Raw genomic sequence first — 18,006 nt, forward strand, 5'->3', positions numbered from 1 at the left:
CTCTGTTAGACTCATCTAAGTGAAGAGAAAACAGCAGGAAAACAGTCGATAAGTTTTGGTTTCCAGAGTGAAAGACCCTATTTTCTCTCCTTATATTGATAACCCGCTAGATACTCTTCTTTTAAAATTTATTTTATTGAAGTATTGATTGACAACGTTGTGTCCTGCTAGGTACCGATATTCACACACAAAGCCGGGACTTGGAAAGAATTGCTCCTCTCTTCACTGAACGCTTCCCACTTAACCCTTCCTCCCGTCGCCAGCCGCTGACACCCTCGGCCAGGATGGGAACCCTCCGCTTTCGGTTCAACACACCAGCGCTGGATCGGGGCTTCCTGCCCCGGTGCTGGCGGGCGGTTACAATCTCTGGTTTCCAGGCTGCTCGGGTGGAGGGTGGGTCGCGCTCCCACCGCCACTAGGATCCCTCAATCTACGTCCATCCTCCCTCTCCCCCGCCCGAGTGCGGGCAAGCACCCTGACCTTTCCTCCCTCCCCAGGTCCAGGACCTCCTGTCTCTGGCTCAGACACCAACATTTCCACCCTCACAATCTTCCGTCATCTTGTTCCACACATCCTTTTCGCCCTGTTTGTGCTGGTCTTTTCTCTCAAGCATCAGCCCTCACTGCGTGTCAATACTCAAGCCTTTCTCTTCACGACTCTTCTCTTTCTCGAAGTCTTCTTTTTAGGAGATCGCTCCCCGTCAAGCTCCCGCCGTGAGTATTTTTGCACAATTGAATTTTGTGGGGTTTTTTTTTCTTAACTACTCATCTCTCTCAGGACCCCGCACTGAACGTAATGGTGAGGTTTATTTTTATGATTTGAGAACTACAGCAATAGAATGACTTCCTTTCTGGAAAGGGCTCTCGACAAGTGAGCTTTTCTAAGAAAGGCAAGAAGGAAGGTCATTTTCTGAACCTCCATGTGCTTGGGACTGCTTGCTGTGAACCAACAGGAGGGCTCTGCAGAGATGGGGCAGGAGTCCCCCTTGCCTAGAGCTGGTGACAGATTCTGCAACGGGTTTCAAAGCGGGCAAAAAAGGTGACCGTAATACTCAAGCAAAATACTCCCTCCACGAACCCTAAAATCCAAGGATGCCGTAAACACATCAAACACTACCCTTTTGTTTGTGTTATACATAACTTCCACACACCAAGAGATGCTTCTATTGAAAGGAAATTTCAAATTTCTCGGAACAATTTTCCTTTTACACATCAGTCCTGTTAATCCCATCCCCAACACACAGTTAGAAAACCAGAAATAAAGTGAGTGGACAGTGAATAAATAAGACACTAACCCACTTATCAAGCTGTCCCACAAAATGGGACTACTGCCTAGAATGGATCAAATTCATTCATAAGCCTAGACAGAGGGGAAAAGACTCTTCATGCTGGCAGCCTAATAGATGTCAACTTGTGCAAGAAGGAACACTGCCTGAAAATGTTTCTAAAAATTCTTTTGGTAAAAAAAAATCCCGGGCTTCCCTGGTGGCGCAGTGGTTGAGAGTCCGCCTGCCGATGCAGGGGACACGGGTTCGTGCCCCGGTCCGGGAAGATCCCACATGCCGCGGAGCGGCTGGGCCCGTGAGCCATGGCCACTGAGCCTGCGCGTCCGGAGCCTGTGCTCCGCAACGGGAGAGGCCACATCAGTGAGAGGCCCGTGTACCGCAAAAAAAAAAAAAAAAAAAAAAAAAAAAAAAAAAATCCCATCTAACAGCTAGGTAATAGAAGAAAACTTGATTTCAGATCAAGATTTGATTGTCGCTTGATTCTGCAGTCCTGTATTTTACAAGCCTTATTGCTTCATTGTAAGTATGTACTTAATACACGTCAGGCTAACCATTTCCTAGACTGTTTCTGAAAGGGAGGGAGGCAGCCGCATGCCAACTTCTAAATAACTGAATCTCTTTTACTAGAACGTGGCAATTTGTCACCTCAGTGTGGTTATCACATAACCACAGACTTGTTCAGTTACACATGGCTGCAGGGAGCTTGGTGCCTCACTCACTCTTAAAAGTGGTCGGGGCGGGTGGGGGAAAGAACTACAGTACACTGTTTACTTAACCGTATTACCATTTCCAGTCTTTCATGTAAGCTTCAGAAGCTTTGAGACAATGCATTCTGCCTTTGCTTTCCTAACTCCTACTATTCAGGTGATCCTTTTGCAAAGGTGTACTTGTGACCTCTGAGTTAAAAGTGGAAAAGCAAGCGGATCGGAACAGAAACAGCCACTCCTCTTTCTTTGCAAACCTCTTTAAATAGAGCAAAATAAAAGCAGTCGGATGGGAGCTATATGCAATATCCTGTGATAAACCATGATGGAAAAGAACATGAAAAAGAATATATACGCGTATAACTGAGTCACTTTTCTGTACAGCAGAAATTAGCACGACATTGTAAATCAACTATACTTCAATAACATTTTTTAAAAATTAAAAAAAATTAAAAGCAGTCGGATGAGTGCTGAGTCTGGAACACAGAAGACCTAAACCTCTCCAATGCTTTCACTAACTTCTCCTGTGCCTATCTTATCTCCACAACTGGAGGGCCAGCAGGACCCTTGCCCCGTTAAATAGAAACACTTCCCAACTCCCAAATGTTTAAACACACCTCTTTCCTTCTGAGTCAGTTGTTTGGAATTAGAATCCATGATCTTGCAGAAAGAAAGAGCATTTGATTTAATTAGATGCTCAGGCCATCTCATAAAAAGTCTATTTAATGTTTAACATACCCCAAATCTACTGATAATTATAAACAGAATAATTTGAACTGCAGCTGCCACCTTTATAACACCTATGCCATGGGAGCGACGTGTGGGAGTCCAGCATGGCGCGCAGGAACACACCGGTCTAGTGCTGATGGAAGGATGGGCTCTCGCCATCCGAGGTTCGAGGGAAACTGCAAAATGCCAAGGGGAAACCCTCTTGCGGTGGGCAGGCCCCCTGCTATACTTCTAAGTCCCCCCCAGCCAGCTCCCACCCATACCTGAGTACTGTAAAAAGAAAAAAAATCGATAAATTCTTGTTGAATTAAATTCTGTTCATCTGTTCATCTCTTATTCGCTCAATGAACATTCAGAGTCCTCCCTCAGCATCCTCAGGGGACTGGTTCCAGGGCCCCCTGGGGATACCAAAATCTGTAGAGGCTCAAGTCCTTTATATAAAAAGGTGAGTGTTTGCACATAACCTACGCACAACCTTTGTATACTTTAAATCATCTCTAGATTACTTACGATAACTAATACAACATACATGCAATGTAAATAGTTGCGAATACAATGTAAATGCTAGGTAAATACTTATGGCACGTGGCAAATTCAAGTTTCGTTTTCTGGAACTTTCTGGAATTTTTTTTCTCGCATATTTTCAATCCATGGTTGGTTGAACTGGTGGATACAGAACCTGCAGATGTGGAGGGCCTACTCAGTATACAGGACCAGCTGGGCAGAACTGACTAACACATACTCCGTTCTCATCAAGGTGGACTCAGCGGGGAAAGTGAGGTAGGGCAGCACCCAGAAGCAGCCCTGGTGGGGGAAGATTTCACCCAGCCTGCATCTCCGCAGACCCTCCAAGGATGAGGAACAGTTGTTTTCATGGTCTAGGGATACGGGAGTCAGGACAAATGCAAAATATATCACCATCAAAACCTGAGGGCAGGGACTTCCCAGGTGGCGCAGTGGTTAAGAACCTGCCTGCCAATGCAGGGGACATGGGTTCGAGCCCTTGTCCGGGAAGATCCCACATGCCGCAGAGCAACTAAGCCCGTGCGCCACAACTACTGAGCCTGCGCTCTAGAGCCCGCGTGCCACAACTACTAAGCCCGAGTGCCTAGAGCCCGTGCTCTACAACAAGAGAAGCCACCGCAATGAGAAGCCCGCACACCGCAATGAAGAATAGCCCCCGCTCGCCACAACTAGAGAAAGCCCGTGCGCAGCAACGAAGACCCAGCTCAGCCATAAATAAATAAATAAATAAGTAAATAAATAAATAAATAAACCTGAGGGCATATCCATGTGCAGAGAAAACAAAACCCACTCAGGACAGTTTTGTTCTTACTGGTGTAGGACTCTCGATTACCTACTCAAAAATGAAAAGAAGTGTATATTTGGGGTGAGGGATGTGCTTCGTTCCAAAAGCCTTTGAAAAATCACCAAACGGTCAGAGCAAAAGTGACAGTTACCAGATCCGGCCCAGGGAGAGGCAGGCAGTACAAGGTGTGCTTCTTTAAGACGCTGCCTGGGCTAAGTATGCCTTTTTACTTGCTACAAAGAGTCTTCACATAAGCCAACACTTTGGTTTTTTTAAATTTATTTATTTTTGGCTATGTTGGGTCTTCGTTTCTGTGCGAGGGCTTTCTCTAGTTGTGGCAAGCGGGGGCCACTCTTCATCACGGTGCGCGGGCCTCTCAGTATCACGGCCTCTCTTGTTGCGGAGCACAGGCTCCAGACGCGCAGGCTCAGTAGTTGTGGCTCACGGGCCTAGTTGCTCTGCGGCATGTGGGATCTTCCCGGACCGGGGCACGAACCCGTGTCCCCTGCATTGGCAGGCAGACTCTCAACCACTGTGCCACCAGGGAAGCCCAAGCCACCACTTTGGAGACTCCCAACCCTTCAAAGAGGTGGAAAGGAGAGGAACTCCGTTTTGTGATGAGAAAACAGCATTTAGAGAGGTGAACAGAGATCCCCAGGCCCGGCAGCCTGCCTCGAAGGGATGAGAACCAAACCTGGGGATGACCTAACACCTCTTCCATTATGTCAAGCTGCATCCCTGATGCAAACCAAAATCCTCAAGTACTTTTTCTGGTACTATATGCCGACCTCAAAACAAATGCAGCTCAACTACCAAAATAACTAATAATAGGTCTGACTTAGTAAGGAGTAATCGCTTCACCTTTTGAAGTGCATAAACCCTTCCACAATATTGCTACAACGAGATACTAATTAAATACTCTAGAAGCAAAGAATGAACACACCTCCAAACAACAAGCAAACCAGACTAGGTGATGTCTGTTACCCACAGTACATACACATCACTGCACGCAAGTGACAGAAATACTTGGAAGAAGAAACAAGTTCTTTTAAATCAGGTCCACTGGGACATCTAGGGCTTTTCCTGTTTGGTTCTTACCTTAAACCTGTCTTCACACCAAGTTGGAAATTAAAATCCTTTGCCTAATTTTCCCTAACCACATGGGCTTAGACGTGAGCTAGCTGGTTCTATGTAATTACGAAGGCAGAAGTAACAGACACAGCAAATGTCTATCCTACAAACAGAAGCTATGGCTTTATTTGAAGTGTCTATGAAGCCTATACCAAGCCACCAAAACCAGAAATAAAAACAGAGGCCCTTAAATTCCCAAAAAGCCACATCCTCTAACTGCGATGCAACAAAATTAGTACAAACGTTCACCCCAAACACCGGCCACTTGGAAGTTAAGACACTCATCCTATTTGCCATTAAGAATACATCCGGGGGGGCTTCCCTGGTGGCACAGTAGTTGAGAGTCCGCCTGCCGATGCAGGGGACACGGGTTCCAGCCCTGGTCTGGGAAGATCCCACATGCCGCGAAGCTACTAAGCCCGTGCATCACAACTACTGAGCCTGCACTCTAGAGCCCGCGAGCCACAACTACTGAGCCTGCGTGCCACAACTACTGAAGCCCGCGCGCCTAGAGCCCGTGCTCCCAACAAGAGAAGCCACTGCAATGAGAAGCCAGTGCACAGCAACGAAGAGTAGCCCCCGCTCACCGCAACTAGAGAAAAGCCCGCGTGCGCGGCAATAAAGACGCAACTCAGCCATAAATAATTAATAAATGAAATAAATTTAAAAAATAAATAAAAACTATTAAAAAAAGAATATATCCATTCACACACAGACTGAGAGAGGAAAGAGAGAAACGTGGCATGTTTAAAATCTGTTTACAGTAAGCAAAGAAACATTTTAATAAAAGTTTTTTTTTTTTTTTTTTTTTTTTTTTGCGGTACATGGGCCTCTCACTGCTGTGGCCTCTCCCGTTGAGGAGCACAGGCTCAGCGGCCATGGCTCACGGGCCCAGCCGCTCCGCGGCATGTGGGATCTTCCCAGACCGGGACATGAACCCGTGTTCCCTGCATCGGCAGGCAGACTCTCAACCACTGCGCCACCAGGGAAGCCCTAATAAAAGTTTTTTAAAGAAGATTACTTAAAGAATCCTTATTATAAAAACACAGGTGCCCACAGAACAACACACAAGGAAAAGACCCCTGGTTACCAATCCCTAAACCACGAGGTGCTGCGGCAAAAACAGTCTCCCTTTCTGCGCCCCAGTTTCATCCACTTTCAGCTCCCTTCTTATATTCTGGTGTAAGAGTCAGCTTCATGAGCAGATCCCCAGTTGCCTTTCTCAATACTGAGCAGCTGAAAATTCAGTAAACATTCACAGACTAAAAGAATTTTAAAATATACATATGTTAAAGGATTGGCCTAATAATTATTGTATCTAAACACAATGAAATATGATATAGACATTTAAAATGATAAAACTGCAATAAAGTGCAAACACATTTATTCACATGAGAAGACTTTTCATAACCTAATGGTTAATAAAACAGATTACAAACTAGTTTATATAGAAGAAACACCTTTTTCCTCTCCTCTCTCTCTCATTCTCTCTCCTGCATACACATACTACGCTTAAAAATCTGTGTACAGGGGCTTCCCTGGTGGCGCAGTGGTTAAGAGTCCGCCTGCCAATGCAGCGGACACGGGTTTGAGACCTGGTCCCGGAAGATCCCACATGCCGCGGAGCGACTAAGCCCGTGCGCCACAACTACTGAAGCCTGCGCACCTAGAGCCCGCGAGCCACAACTACTGAAGCCCGCGCGCCTAGGGCCCGTGCTCCGCAACAAGAGAAGCCACCGCAATGAGAAGCCCGCACACCGCAACGAAGAGTAGCCCCCGCTCGCCGCAACGAAGACCCAATGCAGCCCCTCCCCCAAAAATCTGTGGACAAACCTGAGCTCGTAACAAGAATTATTTTATGATTTTATGGAATAACTTTTAAACGTTCAAGACGTGAGAAGAGGGAAAACATTTTTTCTATGGTCAATTGATTTTCTATTGCTTCAGAGTTGTATAGAAGTTTGTCAAGCTCACTGTCTGGCCCCTCACACACAGTGACCGCTCAATCTGTACCATAGGCCCACTGCTCCAGGGTATCACTGTCCTGGCTGGTGGCAGTTCTAGACCTGGCCAACTAGCTCAGCAAGCCATCTGCTTGATTTTCAGACTGGAATTAAAACAGCTAAGAGAAGGCATGGTGCTCTTTACTTGTCAGCATCTGTAACTTAAGTGTCTGTTAAGTGAAAACATTTCTCACAGTTTTATTACCTAGTTTTAAATGACGTGGAACCTGCCTGCCATAAAGAAAGGAAGTTCCCAGTAAAACTGACAGAATAAAGTTTTCAGAACTTAAAAGGGAATCTATCCACATTCATCTTACTTTCAAAGAAATGAAAATAGATCTAACCCGTTGCATCACAAGGTAATAATTAACCCCCAAATTGCTAGTCTGTAGGGCAATGGAAGTAAAGACTTAACTATTTCAGTCTGGAAAAATAAGTAAATCAAACCTTCTATTTACCTGTGATGACAACGTCTTGGTTCTGGACTTGTCTGGCCACAAACTGTTACTTCACAGCAGAGGCAGGGCCTTTCACAGCAGCCTTGGCAGTAAGAAGGTAAAGGACGAAAATGATTACAACGATATGTCCTCTGGATTCTCCCCAACTCTCCACCACCTTGAAAGAGGAAAGTCACCGTGACCCTGCGTCTTCAATGGCTGCGGTGTGGCAGGGTCGTCCCCAGGAAAACCCTGCCCCCCCTCCCGGCCCCACGCACCCCTTCCCAAGCAGCCCTGGGGGAGGAGGGGCTCCCTGGTTTGGGGAGGGGTGGCTGGGATGGGGGTAGGCATGCAGCCCCGAACGTCCCAGAGCGCCCCGCGAAATCCAAGGCATTATACAACCGTGGACTTTTCTTAGAAAGAACCTTGACATCCGGGGCACGGCTCCAGCCTTTAAACTTAAAAAGGCGAGGAAAGCACGGGCGCGCAGTTGTTCCCTGTTAGTCTGGGGAGGCCGTGAGGGCAGAACCGACCCTCCGGACTTCCGCCAACACAGCCATGCGTGGCCGGGGACTAGGGGAGACCCGGGCTCGGAAGCCCCGCGCCAGACCCGCGGGCCCCGGGATCGGGAGAACGTCCCGCGGCGGAGACTGCCCTGGGCTCGCCCGGCCCGGCCCGTCTGCATCGCCCGACTGCGCCAGGCGCAAAGTGGGGCAGTTCCTCAAAGGTGGACTAAGCCGCGTGTGTCTCTCCCGTTGGACCTCGGCCGCCAGCCGCACGAGGGTCAGTCTGCCGGGACCGCCGGCTACCTGGCCTAGGGGATCCCCGGCGTTCTCGGGAAACGCCCCCAGTCGGTGACGCCCAAGCTCGACCACGCAGAAAGAAGGGCGCGCCTGATGCCCCCGCCTGGTGGGCCTTCTCTCCGGGGGGACAACCTGAGGACCCAGTGTCTCTGAGGTCCCGGGCCTCGACCTCTGCCCAGGTCCCAGCCCCACCGACAGCTGTGAACGCCGAGGCTCCCGGCAGGCCACGGGCGCGTGGAGGGAGGCCGAGCAAGGGGCGGCCCCCAGGGCCCCGGGATCCCCCGCACGAGCCCGAGGCAAGCGCCCTCGCCCCGCGCCCCGGGCCCCGCGCATGCGCCGCCCAGCCCCTCCCAGTCCGCCGCCGCTCTGGGTCTTGAGGTGGGGGGAGCCCGGCCCCCGAGCCCCCGCGCGCTCCCGCCCGCCGCCTGGCACCTGGGGCCGCGGTCCTCCGCCTGCCGGTCCGCCGCCTGCCGGTCCGCGGGGCGAGCGCTCCGAGGGAGGCGGCGCCGGGCAGGGCGCTAGCGGCCGCCTCCGCCCCCGCCGCTCGCTGCCCCTGCCGTGGGGCCGTCGCGTCCCCGGCCCATGCCCGGCGCCGCCTCCCCGCAACCGTGCCAGCCGCGCCCCCGCGGCACGCGCCGCCCCTCAGTCCCCCGCCCCAGCCGGGCCGCTGGGGCGGCTCGCGCGGGTGGCCCGCCGGGAAGCCCCGCCCCGCGCTGGACACAGCCCCCGGACGGCGGCGCCCGATTGGATGCCCGCGGGGACGGGGGTGGGGCCGCTCTCGGGGGCTGCCACCGCCGGCCCCACTGCTGCAGCACCTGGGGGAAACTGAGGCCGGGGAGGCGGAGGGACCGCCAAGGTCACCGGGCGGGTGGACCCAGCGCCGCGATGGCACACCGCGTGCGGCTGGGGATAGGCGAGCGTCCGACCCCGTGCATTGGGAAGGGCTGAAATCTAGGAGGGGCGGGCGCGAGGCTGCGGGAAGGGTGGAGGTTCCCGTCCGGGGCCCAGGCCACGCTGGCGAGGCCCCTCCTCCCTCGGGGAGCCCGGCTCTGCCAGTCTGTGCGATGAGCTGGTCTAGACCGGGCACGTAAGCGCGGATGCCCTCGAGTCTGGGGAGAGCGCGGGGCTGGGGGCGGGCGGGGAAGGACCTTGTCCGGGGGAGCCCAGAATGCAAGAGAAGAAAGGGGACGCAAGCTGGGAGGACGCGTCAACAGGTGGCGGAGTTGCCGCGGCGAGTGCGGCGGGCGGGGGACCCAGAAGAGTGAAGGGCAAAGGGGCCGGGCGCCGGGAGGAGCTGTCTACTCCGACCAACCGCCCTCCCCACCAGCCCACCCCACCCCGGGCTGTCAGAGAGCCTGCCCCTCCCCCCATGCGGCAAGGGTGAGGGGCTGACTTTGTGCCCAGCCGAGGCGCTGGGCTTCTGCCAGCGCAGGGGGGAGGTCGCGGCCCGGCAGCCAATGGCGGAGAGCAAGAGCGAGAGCTGCAAAGCGGCTTTGTTTGCGCGGCGACGCCCGAGCTCCTCGCGCGGAATGCACAAAGCCCCCGGTGCCTGCGCATCAGGACGCCGCTCCTGCGGCAACGAAATGTGTACTCTGCGGCCCTGCTCCCTGCCCTCCCGCTGCTCCGGCCACTGTTCTCTTTGTAGCGGCGAGCGCCCTGGAGGACCTACTCCGGGCCCGAAACAGCTCCAAACAAATCCCCGCAGTTCACCGAGACGCTGGAGACCCGGCCGTACCGGACCCTTTCACATAGGTCTTAAGCTCACCCTTGCTGATTGGCCCCATACCTGTGATGAACTTTGCCCCACCCAGCAGACACTCACATAACCTTCCCACTAACACACTGACAAGCCCAACTCTTACTGCACACGCTATATAGTAATGGACAATTTTTGTATTCTGTTTCAGAGTTTACGAAGTGATCCGTGTCCATTATATCCTGGATATCTCATAGGCTGGGCAGGCAACAGTATTATTTATTTATGCAGCTAGGGGCCCCTACCGAGCTCATGTCCTCATGAGGGCGTCCGGTCTCAGAGATGTCACCTGACATACCCCAGATCCCATGCTGTCAAGAACCAAGAGTGCAAACAAGGGGTGTCGACTTCTTTTCCCAGATGCACCACGATGGTCTGCCATAAACCCAGGTAAATCCGGCACTTGGAAAGACCTGGTAAAAATTGTTTTGAACAAGGGCAAAGGAAGCTGCATAGGGGTCAACAGAGTACTGTGTACACCCAGCAGACATAAAGAAATAATGTTCTTGGGTTCTTGGGGCTCCCAAGGTTTTAGGGAGAGAAAACTTGTTTTTCACGCGTGTGACGAAATCTATCACCTTTGAACAAATGTTCTCAGCCAGTCCCTTGCCTCCCCTTCCCCAGGAAGGAAGAAGAAGGATGCTCAGAACATCTCTTGGGAATATTCATGCAAGGGCTCCATACGTGCTGCCCCTTTTTACCTTGAGCAGACTTCTGTTAGCTGTGAAAAACATGTCACACCCAGGAGGAACTGTCACAAAGGACATCCCCCTCCCTGCCCCCAGCTCCTGGAAGTCCCCCCCACCTACCACTGCTTTCAGCACTGATGAAGTGTAGGCAGTACAACAACCTAGACAGCCTCCTGTGCAGGGACTGAGCAGAAACTTGTAACTTCAGGGGCAAATCAGTGCTCTTGAATATGCATCCGAGCATCACCTGAGGTCCTCAGGTTCCTTGGTAAGTACTAGGGGCACTTGGGGGCCCGTGCGTCTTAGTTCATAGCTTCCATTTATTTGGTGCTGATGCTGTTTCAGGTCCTGTTTCACATTTTCTAATCTTGAAGATGTTTGGAGAAATAGTTATTCTTGTGCCCACATTACAATAGGGAGACTGAGGCACAGAGGCCCCCCGCCCCCTGCACCAGGTCACACTGGCCAGTTGCAGAGCCCAGGAATGGAAGCAGGTCTGTGCCGCCCACACCTGCCCTGCTGAGCCACTCCCAGATGTACCCAATTCCACTAGAGCAGCCGAGGTTCTCCCTTGGCCTCCAGGGGGAAATCAGGAAGTGGGACATTCAGAAGAGGAGAAGGGCATAGCAGGAGGAGGCTCCTGCCACTAGATACCAGGCAGCAGGTTAGACCCTGAATGTGCAAGCAGGTGACGTCAGCCATCTGTGTTCAGAAGCTGGCCTTGACCCCTGCAGGGGCGAAGTGTCTCCTACAGGTCTTGGGTCCACGCACCAGACAGAAGTCTGCCTGTTTGCCCTGCAGTTTAGGTAAGCCCTTTTCCAGGAACTGTCCAAAAACTCTGTGGGTCACTTGTTTGCCCTTTGCTGATGCGCAAAGCCTCCCGATGAGACGGAGTTTGTGCTTCCGGGGTGTCATTGGCTGGGGCAGTGGCCTCTGATCTCCTGGAAGCGTGCCCTCTGGTCAGGTGGTGGAAGTCAGCGGGGACAGGGGACACAGACTAAGAAAGGGAGAGTTCGCTGTTGGCAAGTCCAGAGCCGCTCTGTGGCCCACGGCTGGACCTCAGCAGGGACCAACCATGGGCGTGTGCGTGGCTGCCACTCTAGTATTGATGGCAAAACCTCAGGGGTCCAGGCAACAGAGTCGTGCTACGCAAGTGAAGGCACAGGATCCATGATTGTCCCCGGAGCAGCTGGGCTCATCCTCATTTTGCAGAGGTAGAAACCAAGGGAACTACATCCTTTGGCCAAGGTCTCTGAGAGGGAGCAAAACCCGACTCTCAGACTCCAAACCCACCTCCACCGCCTGCACCAGCCTCGGGCAACCCCAGGGCATGGCCGTCTCGCCCTGGCGTCTGCGCTCTCCTGGCCTGATAACCCGGGAGCACACCGTGAAGGATCAGTCTGGGCCCCAGATCTCGGGGGGCGGGGGGCGGGCAGGAGAAATAGGCCACATGCAAGGGAAGAGTGGAAATGGTACAAGCCAGGAGGAGGTGGGCGGCGACCTGTAGCCTGGTGGGTCGTTTGTCGTGACTCCATCAGATCAGTAACAAATAACAAATAACAAATGATACATGTTAACCAAGTGTTGTCACTGAAGCAGAGCAGGTGGTGGTGGGTAAAGCTATGCACTCACCTGAGGTCCACAGGGTCTGGAACCTTCTGCAGGCCCAGCAACGAGTGCTGTCATAGACACTGGGCCCCTTTGATAACTAACCTGTCCCCAGCCAAAGTTTACGGACTGGCTTTGCTACAGCTCTCACCTGGGCGTGGGTCTCTGTCTCTGATATCTGTCTCTGTCGTTCTTGAGATGCCCAAGGCAGCTCACCGGCAGCAATGCTCCCCCACCTGCCGCCATCCCTCCCAAGAGTCAGGTTCCCTCCTCGTCAGCACTGGCTATTCCAGCCCAGGTGGCTTAAGCTCCTTGGGACAGGCTGGGTCATTGATATCTTGGTTCAGAGCTTGGGTTTGGAGCTTCAGAAGCTGGGTGACCTGGAAGGTGAGAGTCTCACCGTGAAGCTGATATATAGATGAATTTGGTCAGTAAAGTGCGCCCTGCTCTGCTGGAGACGGAGTTTGCAATGATCTGACCCGGATGAGGGTCCCCGACTGTGAATTGCACTGTGGTGGGTGGGTGAGGTCGGGGGGCGGTTGTGTGCAGAGATAAGACAGGTGTGTATCCCACAAATGCATAATAAATGCAGGTATCTGTGGGCATCACTGCCTCTGCCTGGGGCACCCCCCAATTCCTTCAGGAAATTAGTAGACAGAACCTGGGATTTGAAGTCAAACAGACCTGGATTCAAATCCTTGCTCTGCCTTTTACTTGCACTGTAACCTTAGGCAAACGACTTGACCTCCTGTCTGAACTTCCTCCTCAATAAAATGGGGCAGCGATGCTGAGCTCCCCAGGCCCTGGGGTGAGAATTAGGAAGGAGCGTGTAGGAAGCTCAGGGACAGGACCTGATAGGTCCTGAGACTCGGTGATCACCTGCTTGAGGGCTTTGCCAAGGCTCTGTCACTTCCTCCAGGAAGCCTGCTTGGCATCCATCCCAGCCGCAAAGCTGCCCTCTTCCCTGTGTTGCCACCACCTCCCACATGGCTTTTGTCTGGTTCAGCACTGTCTTCACAGTGCCTATCTCCCTGCCTGCCTTGCCACTCAGAATAGCCGACACGATTGAGTCCTTGAACCTCTCCGGCATCAGGTGAGGTGCCTGTTTCTTCCTGGCTGCCAGCCCTGGGTGCAGCACAGGGCCTGGAACCCAGGCCGCCAGGCCCCGTAATGTGTGAGGGAGCGGCCAGCATGTCTGTCAGCATATCCAGGCCTCAGTTTTCACTAAAATGAGGAAGTGGGCCGTGGTCCTCAGTCCCCCGAAGGGACAGGCCACATTTGACGAAATGTTCCCTGTCTGTGGCAAAAGGGGCAGAAGAGCCAGGGACTTTGTGGAGAGCTCTCTGTAAAGCTAGTCGCCTTAAAGAAATAGGCTCTTTCTCCCTGGGTGTGTCCTTGACACTTTTAGCTGTTGTTGAAAATGCCTTTTCATACTAAAAGTGTCTCTGGACTTGACAGCCCCATGTCTGTCCCCAAAGCTGTGTAAAATGTTGGTTTGTGAGCCCAAAGTCCGGGCTGAACCCGCCCAGGTGAGCTCTGTTTACCGATAAACACAAAGCAAGTTGCAAAGGCCTCCTGACGTTTTCCCAGTCTTCTTGCCCAGCTCTCTCTTCCAGATTTACTTACAATATTTATTTTCACATCAACACCTTGGCTTGTGTTGAGACTTGCAGCTGGGAATATAAAATCCTACGGGAGGGCCTGATTTTGATCTTTGACAAGTGAGGGAGCAGGGTGTGGGCAGCTGCCTCGGGAGACTCCAGGAGTCAAATCCACCCGGAGCCCCAGCTCACATGCCATCGGGTACCCTCGGGGCGGGGGCCAGGCCTGGGGATGAGCGTTTCCTCTGCCTGGGAGCCTGAGGTGTGCAGGGGAGGGCTTTCATTGGAGGCCGGAGGGAAGCTGAAATCTACATGCGGGAACACTCTAGAAGGTGCCAGTGGCATGGGGCAGAGGACACAGGACCAGCACCCTGGTAGGCAGGGTCCTTAATGGCTGGTGGAAAAGAGAGACTGGGGACTGTAGACCCATCAGTTCATTTCTCTAAGTTGAAATATTAGATGAAATCAACTTCCTGGGCAAACATTACTGCTGAGTTTAATTTGAAAACAACCCCTCCCCTCAAAGGGATCTAGTGATTGCTAAGTAGATACCAAGGACTGAGCTGGTGCTTTCCAAGCGTGACACCCGTTTCACCATCCAGCGCCCCCAGCCCTGATTTCTGCCAGGAGAGCAAGGTGGGCTGTACCCACTTTGTCCCCGACTCCCTGGCCTCCAGCTTAATATGAGGGAGAGTCCCTGATTAGTTGCCTCCTACCTTGACTTCTGTCCTTACATGTCCGTTTCCTGTCAAGGTCAAGGGCCAGCCTTTCCAGACTGGCAAAAGCCCTCAGGGCAAAATCGTCGCACCATTCCTGCACCCCGCCAGACTTGGCCTGGAGGTTCTCCACTATCTTGGCCACTCTTAGAGGCTTTTAGCATAATTTTTAATTTTGATTTTTTTATCAAGATAAATACAATTAGGAAATGTCCTATTGATCATTTTTTATCTTGTATAAGATCGTTACACTATTGATTGGTTAGACTTGTTTACATATTAGATTATAAACATTTAATTTACCATATATATTGCAAATCATGATTTCCAGTTTAATTTTATCTTTTTTTTTAAATCGTATGCAAGGTTTTTTCTTTTTGTATGGTGAATAGCATGTATTTAAAAATTTTTTTTATTGGAGTATAGTCTCTTTACAATGTTGTGTTTCTTTCTGCTGTACAGCAAAGTGAATCAGTTATACATATACATATATCCACTCTTTTTTAGATTCTTTTCCCATATAGGTCATTTCAGAGTACTGAGTAGAGTTCCCTGTGTTGTACAGCAGGTCCTTATTAGTTATCGTCTTATATGTAGTACTGTGTATATGTCAATCTCAACCTCCCAGTTTATGCCTCTCCCCGTGTTCCCCCTGGTAACCATAAGATTGTTTTCTACATCTGTGACTCTGTTTCTGTTTCATAAATAAGTTCGTTTGTACCAATTTTTAGATTCCACATATAAAAGATACCATACGATATTTGTCCTTCTCTGTCTGACTTATTCACACAGTATGACATAACATAATTTTTTAAATGACTTTTTTATTCAAAATTTTTACTTGTTTCTAGAGACAGAGAGTCGGTCCAAATAATCTGGCCTGCGATTACTGGACCTAGAAGCTTAAACCATTGTTTCAATCGTTGGTGATATTTATTTATCTTCCCATTCAGGTGTTAAACGGCTCGAAGACTGGGTCTGCGTGTCCCCACCTCATGCTCTGCGTGTACCCAGCTCTCCTGGCACAGAAGAGATGGTAACTAGTCAGGGATTTTTGAGCACGTCCCTTAAGGGTGCTGTTGATCCGGAGGAAAGCAGGTGGGTAACTGCCCCTCTTCCTGGGCACAGGATCAGGTGCCCGGAGCCCCCTCCTGGCTCGGCTGCCTGGAGAGCGTGTTGGTGATGTGCCCACTGGATACAGGGCACTCTGTGCTCAGCACTGCTCAGCCCCAAGCAGCCCTGAAGGCAGCTGCCCTCCTCCCTGCTCCCAACTGTGAAAACTGAGGCTGAGAGGCTGACCCATTGCCCTGAGCCTCATACCTGGGAGCTGCAGGCCTGGGCCTGGTGCCTGTTGGCCTGGCTCACGTGTCCTCACTTTTTCCACTGTGCCTACTACTCCCCTCCCGGGCGCTGTGACCTTGGATAGCCATGACCGTCCTGCATCTGTTCCCGACCGACCGTAAACTGAGAGGCAGGGCTGGATGATCTCAAAGTCCCCTGCTAGCTCAGGACTCTGCGCTGTGCTCAGGGGTGTGACCGTGCCAGGCCCCAGAGGCCAGCTGCCAGGCCCCAGAGGGAGGCATTTTTTCCTGCCTTGCTGGGGAAAAGCAGACACATGACTCTTCCGGCTGAGCTCTTGTGTGAGTTACCATCAGCGACTCGTCTTATGCTCTGTGCTTTGGAAATGCTTTTGGGACCAGCCTCCAGGCTTGGGGTCTGCCTCCAAGTTTGTGGCCTGGGGGGAAATCAGCTTCGTTTTTAGGCTGGAACCTCACAGGCCAAGGCTGGTCAGCTGAAAGTCACCCACCTCTGCTTCTACAAACACACAGCAGACAGACTGTGCCATGTCTCACCCCAACCCCGTACCAGGGAGGACACACTCGCCGGGCCTTCCTACCCTTCACTTCCTCTTCTGGGGACTCCTCCAGGTCTGCCTGCAGCTTTGGTCTAAAAATATGCTCTGGCTTCTTGCTGGAAACAGTAGAGGTGAGAGATCCTGTGGGTAAGAGGAAGAAGTTACCCGATGGGGCGTGCTTTGGCCAATTAACAGAACAACGGGAACCCCAGCTGGCTGCCCCATGCATTCCCCTCTCATGCACCAGGATATTAGGGAAGCAGAAGGCTGCCTCCCAGTCGGACCCGGGCCCCCTCACCCAGTAGCTCCTGCCCCGTTTGGAAGGCAGCCAGAGAAGTCGGTTGGGGAAGGGCTTCTTGGCAGGACCTGAGGTCCAACTGGAACTTTCTGGACTGGGGGGTTCCTTCAGGGCAGGACCCCATGGAATCCTTGCTGTGCCCCTGGGTCCAGGCCCAGGCCCTGAAAGGAAGGCTCAGGCAGCCACGGGGGTGACACTGGGCCCATCCCTGAGAGAGGCTCCCTGCCGCCCTCAGCCATTTTGGTCAGAGAGCAAGGCCGAGCTAAGAGTCTGAGCTCTAATCCCGCCTCTGCTGGGTGAACTTGGCCAGTTGCCTCACCTCTCAGCTCCTCAGTTTCTTTGTGGGGAGAATTAAGGCTGCCCTTGGAGGGTCACTGTCAGGGTCAGAGGCAATGAAGGTCAGCATGGCTGCAGGCCCCTGACTCCACCCCCATCTCTGCTGGTCCTGCCCTTTCTGCTGGGCCCTCCTTTCTCACTTCCCTTATCCTCCAGCCCCAGGCTCTGTTCCGCCTGCACAGCGCCCCACCCCCACCCCCCCATATCCCTGCATTGCTGGCAGCCTGACAGGCCGGGGCAGAGCCCCTGGGCCTGACACCTGGGGTCAGCCAAGGTCACATCCCCACCTCTCTCTCCAGCCTCTCTGCTTGCAATCTACCATGTCCAATGTGCTTTTACTTCTGCAGGGCATCTCCTCCTCCCACTTCTGTTTTTCCTTTCATGCACCACCTCTTCCAGGAAGACCTCCCGGATCTCCCCTCTCTGGGCCGTGTTCCTTTTCTGCGCTCTCTCAGCCCCAGTGCTGATCTCTGTGTGTTATACTAGTCTGTTTACTAATCCATCTCCCTCACTAAATTGGAAGTTTCTTGGGGATTAGGATCTTATCTGAGATTATTAACAACAATAACAGCAACAGAAACGATGAACTTTTAAAAAATCATTTTTTAAAAAAATTTTACATCTGCATGTTCAGATCTAACAATGCCCAGCTACTCTGTGCAGAAGACTTTCGCTAGTGATTGCTTTTATACACACTGCAGTGTCATTTTATGGTGAAATATATCACAAATGCATTCTATAATTTT

The 18,006-nt window shown here is 52.1% G+C and overlaps 1 protein-coding gene across 3 annotated transcripts in view; it reads right to left on the reverse strand.

Annotated features, from left to right (window-relative positions):
- The window catches only part of PPARA (peroxisome proliferator activated receptor alpha), a 70,655-nt gene extending 61,719 nt beyond the window's left edge, over positions 1 to 8,936 (reverse strand). Inside the window, exons 1-2 of one of the 3 annotated variants that reach the window (XM_030855630.2) lie at positions 8,834 to 8,936; positions 7,620 to 7,701 (exon numbers count right to left, since the gene is read on the reverse strand). The gene's annotated coding sequence lies outside the window, so the exon portion shown is untranslated. Of the gene's footprint in view, positions 1 to 7,619; positions 7,777 to 8,407; positions 8,596 to 8,833 lie in introns of those variants that run through there. The other 2 variants (XM_030855631.2, XM_030855633.2) reach the window with 2 other exon arrangements.
- Between the last annotated feature and the right edge of the window lie 9,070 nt (positions 8,937 to 18,006).

This window comes from Globicephala melas, chromosome 10 (assembly GCF_963455315.2).
Source record: "Globicephala melas chromosome 10, mGloMel1.2, whole genome shotgun sequence".
In the NCBI taxonomy this organism is placed as follows: domain Eukaryota; kingdom Metazoa; phylum Chordata; class Mammalia; order Artiodactyla; family Delphinidae; genus Globicephala; species Globicephala melas.